This window comes from Petromyzon marinus, unplaced genomic scaffold (assembly GCF_048934315.1).
Source record: "Petromyzon marinus isolate PM22_M1 ecotype Great Lakes invasive population unplaced genomic scaffold, UKy_Petmar_22M1.pri1.0 PM_G_Scaffold_87, whole genome shotgun sequence".
Taxonomy (NCBI): Eukaryota; Metazoa; Chordata; class Hyperoartia; order Petromyzontiformes; family Petromyzontidae; genus Petromyzon; species Petromyzon marinus.
In genome coordinates, this window is record NW_027423043.1 from 794,895 (window position 1) to 804,235 (window position 9,341).

Sequence of the window (9,341 nt, forward strand, 5' to 3'; positions counted from 1 at the left end):
GTCTAAGTTGCTGAAATAAGCCTATTTAATAAGCCTAAGTTGCTGAAAAGCCTATTTCATAAGCCTAAGTTGCTGAAATAAGCCTATTTAATAAGCCTAAGTTGCTGAAAAGCCTATTTAATAAGCCTAAGTTGCTGAAAAGCCTATTTCATAAGCCTAAGTTGCTGAAATAAGCCTTTTTAATAAGTCTAAGTTGCTGAAATAAGCCTATTTAATCAGTCTATTTAATAAGCCTTTTTAATAGGCCTATTTAATAAGTCTAAGTTGCTGAACTAAGGCTATTTAATAAGCCTAAGTTGCTGAAATGAGCCTATTTAATAAGCTTAAGTTGCTGAATTAAGGCTATTTAATAAGTCTAAGTTGCTGAAATAAACCTATTTAATAAGCCTAAGTTGCTGAAATAAGCCTATTTAATAGGCCTATCTAATAAGTCTAAGTTGCAGAAATAAGCATATTTCATAAGCCTATTTAATGAGCCTAAGTTGATGAAATGTCTATTTAATAAGTCGATTTAATAAGTCTAAGTTGCTAAAATAAGCCTATTTAATAAGGCTATTTAATAAGCCTAAGTTGCTGAAATAAGCCTATTTAATAAGGCTATTTAATGAGCCTAAGTTGCTGAAATAAGCCTATTTAATAAGCCGAAGATTCTGAACTAAGCCTATTTAAAAAGGTATATTTAGTAAGTCTAAGTTGCTGAAATAAACCTATTTAAAAATGCTACTTAATAAGCCTAAATTGCTGAAATAAACCTGTTTAATAAGGCTATTTAATAAGCATAAGTTGCTGAAATAAGCCTATTTAATAAGCCTAAGTTGCTGAAATAAGCCTATTTAATAAGGCTATTTAATAAGTCTAAGTTGCTGAAATAAACCTATTTAAAAAGCCTAAGTTGCTCAAATAAGCCTATTTAATGAGGCTATTTAATAAGTCTATTTAATAAGCCTATTTAATATGCCTATTTAATAAGCCTATTTAATAAGCCTATTTAATGAGCCTATTTAATAAGCTTATTTAATAAGCCTATTTATTGAGCCTATTTAATAAGCCTATTTAATAAGCCTATTTATTGAGCCTATTTAATAAGTCTATTTAATAAGCCTATTTAATAAGCCTATTTAATGAGTATTTAATGAGCCTATTTAATCAGTCTATTTAATAAGCCTATTTAATAGGCCTATTTAATAAGTCTAAGTTGCTGAAATAAGCCTATTTAATAAGCCTAAGTTGCTGAAAAGCCTATTTCATAAGCCTAAGTTGCTGAAATAAGCCTTTTTAATAAGTCTAAGTTGCTGAAATGAGCCTATTTAATAAGCCTAAGTTGCTGAAATAAGCCTATTTAATAAGGCTATTTAATAAGCCTAAGTTGCTGAATAAGCCTATTTAATAAGTCTAAGTTGCTGAACTAAGGCTATTTAATAAGCCTAAGTTGCTGAAATGAGCCTATTTAATAAGCCTAAGTTGCTGAAATAAGGCTATTTAATAAGTCTAAGTTGCTGAAATAAACCTATTTAATAAGCCTAAGTTGCTGAAATAAGCCTATTTAATAGGCCTATCTAATAAGTCTAAGTTGCAGAAATAAGCATATTTCATAAGCCTATTTAATGAGCCTAAGTTGATGAAACGTCTATTTAATAAGTCGATTTAATAAGTCTAAGTTGCTAAAATAAGCCTATTTAATAAGGCTATTTAATAAGCCTAAGTTGCTGAAATAAACCTGATTAATAAGGCTATTTAATAAGCATAAGTTGCTGAAATAAACCTATTTAATAAGCCTACGTTGCTGAACTAAGCCTATATAAATAGGTCTATTTAATAAGTCTAAGTTGCTGAAATAAACCTATTTAAAAATGCAATTTAATAAGCCTAAATTGCTGAAATAAACCTGTTTAATAAGGCTATTTAATAAGCATAAGTTGCTGAAATAAGCCTATTTAATAAGCCTAAGTTGCTGAAATAAGCCTATTTAATAAGGCTATTTAATAAGTCTAAGTTGCAGAAATAAACCTATTTAATAATGGTATTTAATACGCCTAAGTTGCTGAAATAAGCATATTTAATAAGCCTAAGTTGCTAAAAATAAGCCTATTTAATAGGCCTATCTAATAAGTCTAAGTTGCAGAAATAAGCATATTTCATAAGCCTATTTAATGAGCCTAAGTTGCTGAAATGTCTATTTAATAAGTCGATTTAATAAGTCTAAGTTGCTAAAATAAGCCTATTTAATAAGGCTATTTAATAAGCCTAAGTTGCTAAAATAAGCCTATTTAATAAGGCTATTTAATGAGCCTAAGTTGCTGAAATAAGCCTATTTAATAAGCCGAAGTTCCTGAACTAAGCCTATTTAAAAAGGTATATTTAGTAAGTCTAAGTTGCTGAAATAAACCTATTTAAAAATGCTACTTAATAAGCCTAAATTGCTGAAATAAACCTGTTTAATAAGGCTATTTAATAAGCATAAGTTGCTGACATAAGCCTATTTAATAAGCCTAAGTTGCTGAAATAAGCCTATTTAATAAGGCTATTTAATAAGTCTAAGTTGCTGAAATAAACCTATTTAAAAAGCCTAAGTTGCTCAAATAAGCCTATTTAATGAGGCTATTTAATAAGTCTATTTAATAAGCCTATTTAATATGCCTATTTAATAAGCCTATTTAATAAGCCTATTTAATGAGCCTATTTAATAAGCTTATTTAATAAGCCTATTTATTGAGCCTATTTAATAAGCCTATTTAATAAGCCTATTTAATAAGTCTATTTAATAAGTCTATTTAATAAGCCTATTTAATAAGCCTATTTAATGAGTATTTAATGAGCCTATTTAATCAGTCTATTTAATAAGCCTATTTAATAGGCCTATTTAATAAGTCTAAGTTGCTGAAATAAGCCTATTTAATAAGCCTAAGTTGCTGAAAAGCCTATTTCATAAGCCTAAGTTGCTGAAATAAGCCTTTTTAATAAGTCTAAGTTGCTGAAATGAGCCTATTTAATAAGCCTAAGTTGCTGAAATAAGCCTATTTAATAAGGCTATTTAATAAGCCTAAGTTGCTGAATAAGCCTATTTAATAAGTCTAAGTTGCTGAACTAAGGCTATTTAATAAGCCTAAGTTGCTGAAATGAGCCTATTTAATAAGCCTAAGTTGCTGAAATAAGGCTATTTAATAAGTCTAAGTTGTTGAAATAAACCTATTTAATAAGCCTAAGTTGCTGAAATAAGCCTATTTAATAGGCCTATCTAATAAGTCTAAGTTGCAGAAATAAGCATATTTCATAAGCCTATTTAATGAGCCTAAGTTGATGAAACGTATATTTAATAAGTCCATTTAATAAGTCTAAGTTGCTAAAATAAGCCTATTTAATAAGGCTATTTAATAAGCCTAAGTTGATTAAATAAGCCTATTTAATGAGGCTATTTAATGAGCCTAAGTTGCTGAAATAAGCCTATTTAATAAGCCTAAGTTTCTGAACTAAGCCTATTTAAAAAGGTCTATTTAATAAGTCTAAGTTGCTGAAATAAACCTATTTAAAAATGCTATTTAATACGCCTAAGTTGCTGAAATAAACCTGATTAATAAGGCTATTTAATAAGCATAAGTTGCTGAAATAAACCTATTTAATAAGCCTACGTTGCTGAACTAAGCCTACATAAAAAGGTCTATTTAATAAGTCTAAGTTGCTGAAATAAACCTATTTAAAAATGCAATTTAATAAGCCTAAATTGCTGAAATAAACCTGTTTAATAAGGCTATTTAATAAGCATAAGTTGCTGAAATAAGCCTATTTAATAAGCCTAAGTTGCTGAAATAAGCCTATTTAATAAGGCTATTTAATAAGTCTAAGTTGCAGAAATAAACCTATTTAATAATGCTATTTAATACGCCTAAGTTGCTGAAATAAGCATATTTAATAAGCCTAAGTTGCTAAAATAAGCCTATTTAATAGGCCTATCTAATAAGTCTAAGTTGCAGAAATAAGCATATTTCATAAGCCTATTTAATGAGCCTAAGTTGCTGAAATGTCTATTTAATAAGTCGATTTAATAAGTCTAAGTTGCTAAAATAAGCCTATTTAATAAGGCTATTTAATAAGCCTAAGTTGCTAAAATAAGCCTATTTAATAAGGCTATTTAATGAGCCTAAGTTGCTGAAATAAGCCTATTTAATAAGCCGAAGTTCCTGAACTAAGCCTATTTAAAAAGGTATATTTAGTAAGTCTAAGTTGCTGAAATAAACCTATTTAAAATGCTACTTAATAAGCCTAAGTTGCTGAAATAGACCTGTTTAATAAGGCTATTTAATAAGCATAAGTTGCTGAAATAAGCCTATTTAATAAGCCTAAGTTGCTGAAATAAGCCTATTTAATAATGCTATTTAATAAGTCTAAGTTGCTGAAATAAACCTATTTAAAAAGCCTAAGTTGCTCAAATAAGCCTATTTAATGAGGCTATTTAATAAGTCTATTTAATAAGCCTATTTAATACGCCTATTTATAAGCCTATTTAATACGCCTATTTATAAGCCTATTTAATAAGCTTATTTAATAAGCCTATTTATTGAGCCTATTTAATAAGCCTATTTAATAAGCCTATTTAATAAGCCTATTTATTGAGCCTATTTAATAAGTCTATTTAATAAGCCTATTTAATAAGCCTATTTAATGAGTATTTAATGAGCCTATTTAATCAGTCTATTTAATAAGCCTATTTAATAGGCCTATTTAATAAGTCTAAGTTGCTGAAATAAGCCTATTTAATAAGCCTAAGTTGCTGAAAAGCCTATTTCATAAGCCTAAGTTGCTGAAATAAGCCTATTTAATAAGCCTAAGTTGCTGAAAAGCCTATTTAATAAGCCTAAGTTGCTGAAAAGCCTATTTCATAAGCCTAAGTTGCTGAAATAAGCCTTTTTAATAAGTCTAAGTTGCTGAAATAAGCCTATTTAATCAGTCTATTTAATAAGCCTTTTTAATAGGCCTATTTAATAAGTTTAAGTTGCTGAACTAAGGCTATTTAATAAGCCTAAGTTGCTGAAATGAGCCTATTTAATAAGCCTAAGTTGCTGAATTAAGGCTATTTAATAAGTCTAAGTTGCTGAAATAAACCTATTTAATAAGCCTAAGTTGCTGAAATAAGCCTATTTAATAGGCCTATCTAATAAGTCTAAGTTGCAGAAATAAGCATATTTCATAAGCCTATTTAATGAGCCTAAGTTGATGAAATGTCTATTTAATAAGTCGATTTAATAAGTCTAAGTTGCTAAAATAAGCCTATTTAATAAGGCTATTTAATAAGCCTAAGTTGCTGAAATAATCCTATTTAATCAGGCTATTTAATGAGCCTAAGTTGCTGAAATAAGCCTATTTAATAAGCCGAAGTTTCTGAACTAAGCCTATTTAAAAAGGTATATTTAGTAAGTCTAAGTTGCTGAAATAAACCTATTTAAAAATGCTACTTAATAAGCCTAAATTGCTGAAATAAACCTGTTTAATAAGGATATTTAATAAGCATAAGTTGCTGAAATAAGCCTATTTAATAAGCCTAAGTTGCTGAAATAAGCCTATTTAATAAGGCTATTTAATAAGTCTAAGTTGCTGAAATAAACCTATTTAAAAAGCCTAAGTTGCTCAAATAAGCCTATTTAATGAGGCTATTTAATAAGTCTATTTAATAAGCCTATTTAATATGCCTATTTAATAAGCCTATTTAATAAGCCTATTTAATGAGCCTATTTAATAAGCTTATTTAATAAGCCTATTTATTGAGCCTATTTAATAAGCCTATTTAATAAGCCTATTTATTGAGCCTATTTAATAAGTCTATTTAATAAGCCTATTTAATAAGCCTATTTAATGAGTATTTAATGAGCCTATTTAATCAGTCTATTTAATAAGCCTATTTAATAGGCCTATTTAATAAGTCTAAGTTGCTGAAATAAGCCTATTTAATAAGCCTAAGTTGCTGAAAAGCCTATTTCATAAGCCTAAGTTGCTGAAATAAGCCTTTTTAATAAGTCTAAGTTGCTGAAATGAGCCTATTTAATAAGCCTAAGTTGCTGAAATAAGCCTATTTAATAAGGCTATTTAATAAGCCTAAGTTGCTGAATAAGCCTATTTAATAAGTCTAAGTTGCTGAACTAAGGCTATTTAATAAGCCTAAGTTGCTGAAATGAGCCTATTTAATAAGCCTAAGTTGCTGAAATAAGGCTATTTAATAAGTCTAAGTTGCTGAAATAAACCTATTTAATAAGCCTAAGTTGCTGAAATAAGCCTATTTAATAGGCCTATCTAATAAGTCTAAGTTGCAGAAATAAGCATATTTCATAAGCCTATTTAATGAGCCTAAGTTGATGAAACGTCTATTTAATAAGTCGATTTAATAAGTCTAAGTTGCTAAAATAAGCCTATTTAATAAGGCTATTTAATAAGCCTAAGTTGCTGAAATAAGCCTATTTAATGAGGCTATTTAATGAGCCTAAGTTGCTGAAATAAGCCTATTTAATAAGCCTAAGTTTCTGAACTAAGCCTATTTAAAAAGGTCTATTTAATAAGTCTAAGTTGCTGAAATAAACCTATTTAAAAATGCTATTTAATACGCCTAAGTTGCTGAAATAAACCTGATTAATAAGGCTATTTAATAAGCATAAGTTGCTGAAATAAGCCTATTTAATAAGCCTACGTTGCTGAACTAAGCCTATATAAAAAGGTCTATTTAATAAGTCTAAGTTGCTGAAATAAACCTATTTAAAAATGCTATTTAATAAGCCTAAATTGCTGAAATAAACCTGTTTAATAAGGCTATTTAATAAGCATAAGTTGCTGAAATAAGCCTATTTAATAAGCCTAAGTTGCTGAAATAAGCCTATTTAATAAGGCTATTTAATAAGTCTAAGTTGCAGAAATAAACCTATTTAATAATGCTATTTAATACGCCTTTGTTGCTGAAATAAGCATATTTAATAAGCCTAAGTTGCTAAAATAAGCCTATTTAATAGGCCTATCTAATAAGTCTAAGTTGCAGAAATAAGCATATTTCATAAGCATATTTAATGAGCCTAAGTTGCTGAAATGTATATTTAATAAGTCGATTTAATAAGTCTAAGTTGCTAAAATAAGCCTATTTAATAAGGCTATGTAATAAGCCTAAGTTGCTGAAATAAGCCTATTTAATGAGGCTATTTAATGAGCCTAAGTTGCTGAAATAAGCCTATTTAATAAGCCTAAGTTTCTGAACTAAGCCTATTTAAAAAGGTCTATTTAATAAGTCTAAGTTGCTGAAATAAACCTATTTAAAAATGCTATTTAATACACCTAAGTTGCTGAAATAAACCTGATTAATAAGTCTATTTAATAAGCATAAGTTGCTGAAATAAGCCTATTTAATAAGCCTACGTTTCTGAACTAAGCCTATATAAAAAGGTATATTTAATAAGTCTAAGTTGCTGAAATAAACCTATTTAAAAATGCAATTTAATAAGCCTAAATTGCTGAAATAAACCTTTTTAATAAGGCTATTTAATAAGCATAAGTTGCTGAAATAAGCCTATTTAATAAGCCTAAGTTGCTGAAATAAGCCTATTTAATAAGGCTATTTAATAAGTCTAAGTTGCAGAAATAAACCAATTTAATAATGCTATTTAATACGCCTAAGTTGCTGAAATAAGCATATTTAATAAGCCTAAGTTGCTAAAATAAGCCTATTTAATAGGCCTATCTAATAAGTCTAAGTTGCAGAAATAAGCATAATTCATAAGCATATTTAATGAGCCTAAGTTGCTGAAATGTCTACTTAATAAGTCGATTTAATAAGTCTAAGTTGCTAAAATAAGCCTATTTAATAAGGCTATTTAATAAGCCTAAGTTGCTGAAATAAGCCTATTTAATAAGGCTATTTAATGAGCCTAAGTTGCTGAAATAAGCCTATTTAAAAAGCCTAAGTTTCTGAACTAAGCCTATTTAAAAAGGTATATTTAATAAGTCTAAGTTGCTGAAATAAACCTATTTAAAATGCTATTTAATATGCCTAAGTTGCTGAAATAAACCTGATTAATAAGGCTATTTAATAAGCATAAGGTGCTGAAATAAGCCTATTTAATAAGGCTATTTAATAAGCCTAAGTTGCTGAAATAAGCCTATTTAATGAGGCTATTTAATGAGCCTAAGTTGCTGAAATAAGCCTATTTAATAAGCCTAAGTTTCTGAACTAAGCTTATTTAAAAAGGTCTATTTAATAAGTCTAAGTTGCTGAAATAAACCTATTTAAAAATGCTATTTAATACACCTAAGTTGCTGAAATAAACCTGATTAATAAGTCTATTTAATAAGCATAAGTTGCTGAAATAAGCCTATTTAATAAGCCTACGTTTCTGAACTAAGCCTATATAAAAAGGTCTATTTAATAAGTCTAAGTTGCTGAAATAAACCTATTTAAAAATGCAATTTAATAAGCCTAAATTGCTGAAATAAACCTGTTTAATAAGGCTATTTAATAAGCATAAGTTGCTGAAATAAGCCTATTTAATAAGCCTAAGTTGCTGAAATAAGCCTATTTAATAAGGCTATTTAATAAGTCTAAGTTGCAGAAATAAACCTATTTAATAATGCTATTTAATACGCCTAAGTTGCTGAAATAAGCATATTTAATAAGCCTAAGTTGCTAAAATAAGCCTATTTAATAGGCCTATCTAATAAGTCTAAGTTGCAGAAATAAGCATATTTCATAAGCCTATTTAATGAGCCTAAGTTGCTGAAATGTCTATTTAATAAGTCGATTTAATAAGTCTAAGTTGCTAAAATAAGCCTATTTAATAAGGCTATTTAATAAGCCTAAGTTGCTAAAATAAGCCTATTTAATAAGGCTATTTAATGAGCCTAAGTTGCTGAAATAAGCCTATTTAATAAGCCGAAGTTCCTGAACTAAGCCTATTTAAAAAGGTATATTTAGTAAGTCTAAGTTGCTGAAATAAACCTATTTAAAATGCTACTTAATAAGCCTAAGTTGCTGAAATAGACCTGTTTAATAAGGCTATTTAATAAGCATAAGTTGCTGAAATAAGCCTATTTAATAAGCCTAAGTTGCTGAAATAAGCCTATTTAATAATGCTATTTAATAAGTCTAAGTTGCTGAAATAAACCTATTTAAAAAGCCTAAGTTGCTCAAATAAGCCTATTTAATGAGGCTATTTAATAAGTCTATTTAATAAGCCTATTTAATACGCCTATTTATAAGCCTATTTAATACGCCTATTTATAAGCCTATTTAATAAGCTTATTTAATAAGCCTATTTATTGAGCCTATTTAATAAGCCTATTTAATAAGCCTATTTAATAAGCCTATTTATTGAGCCTAT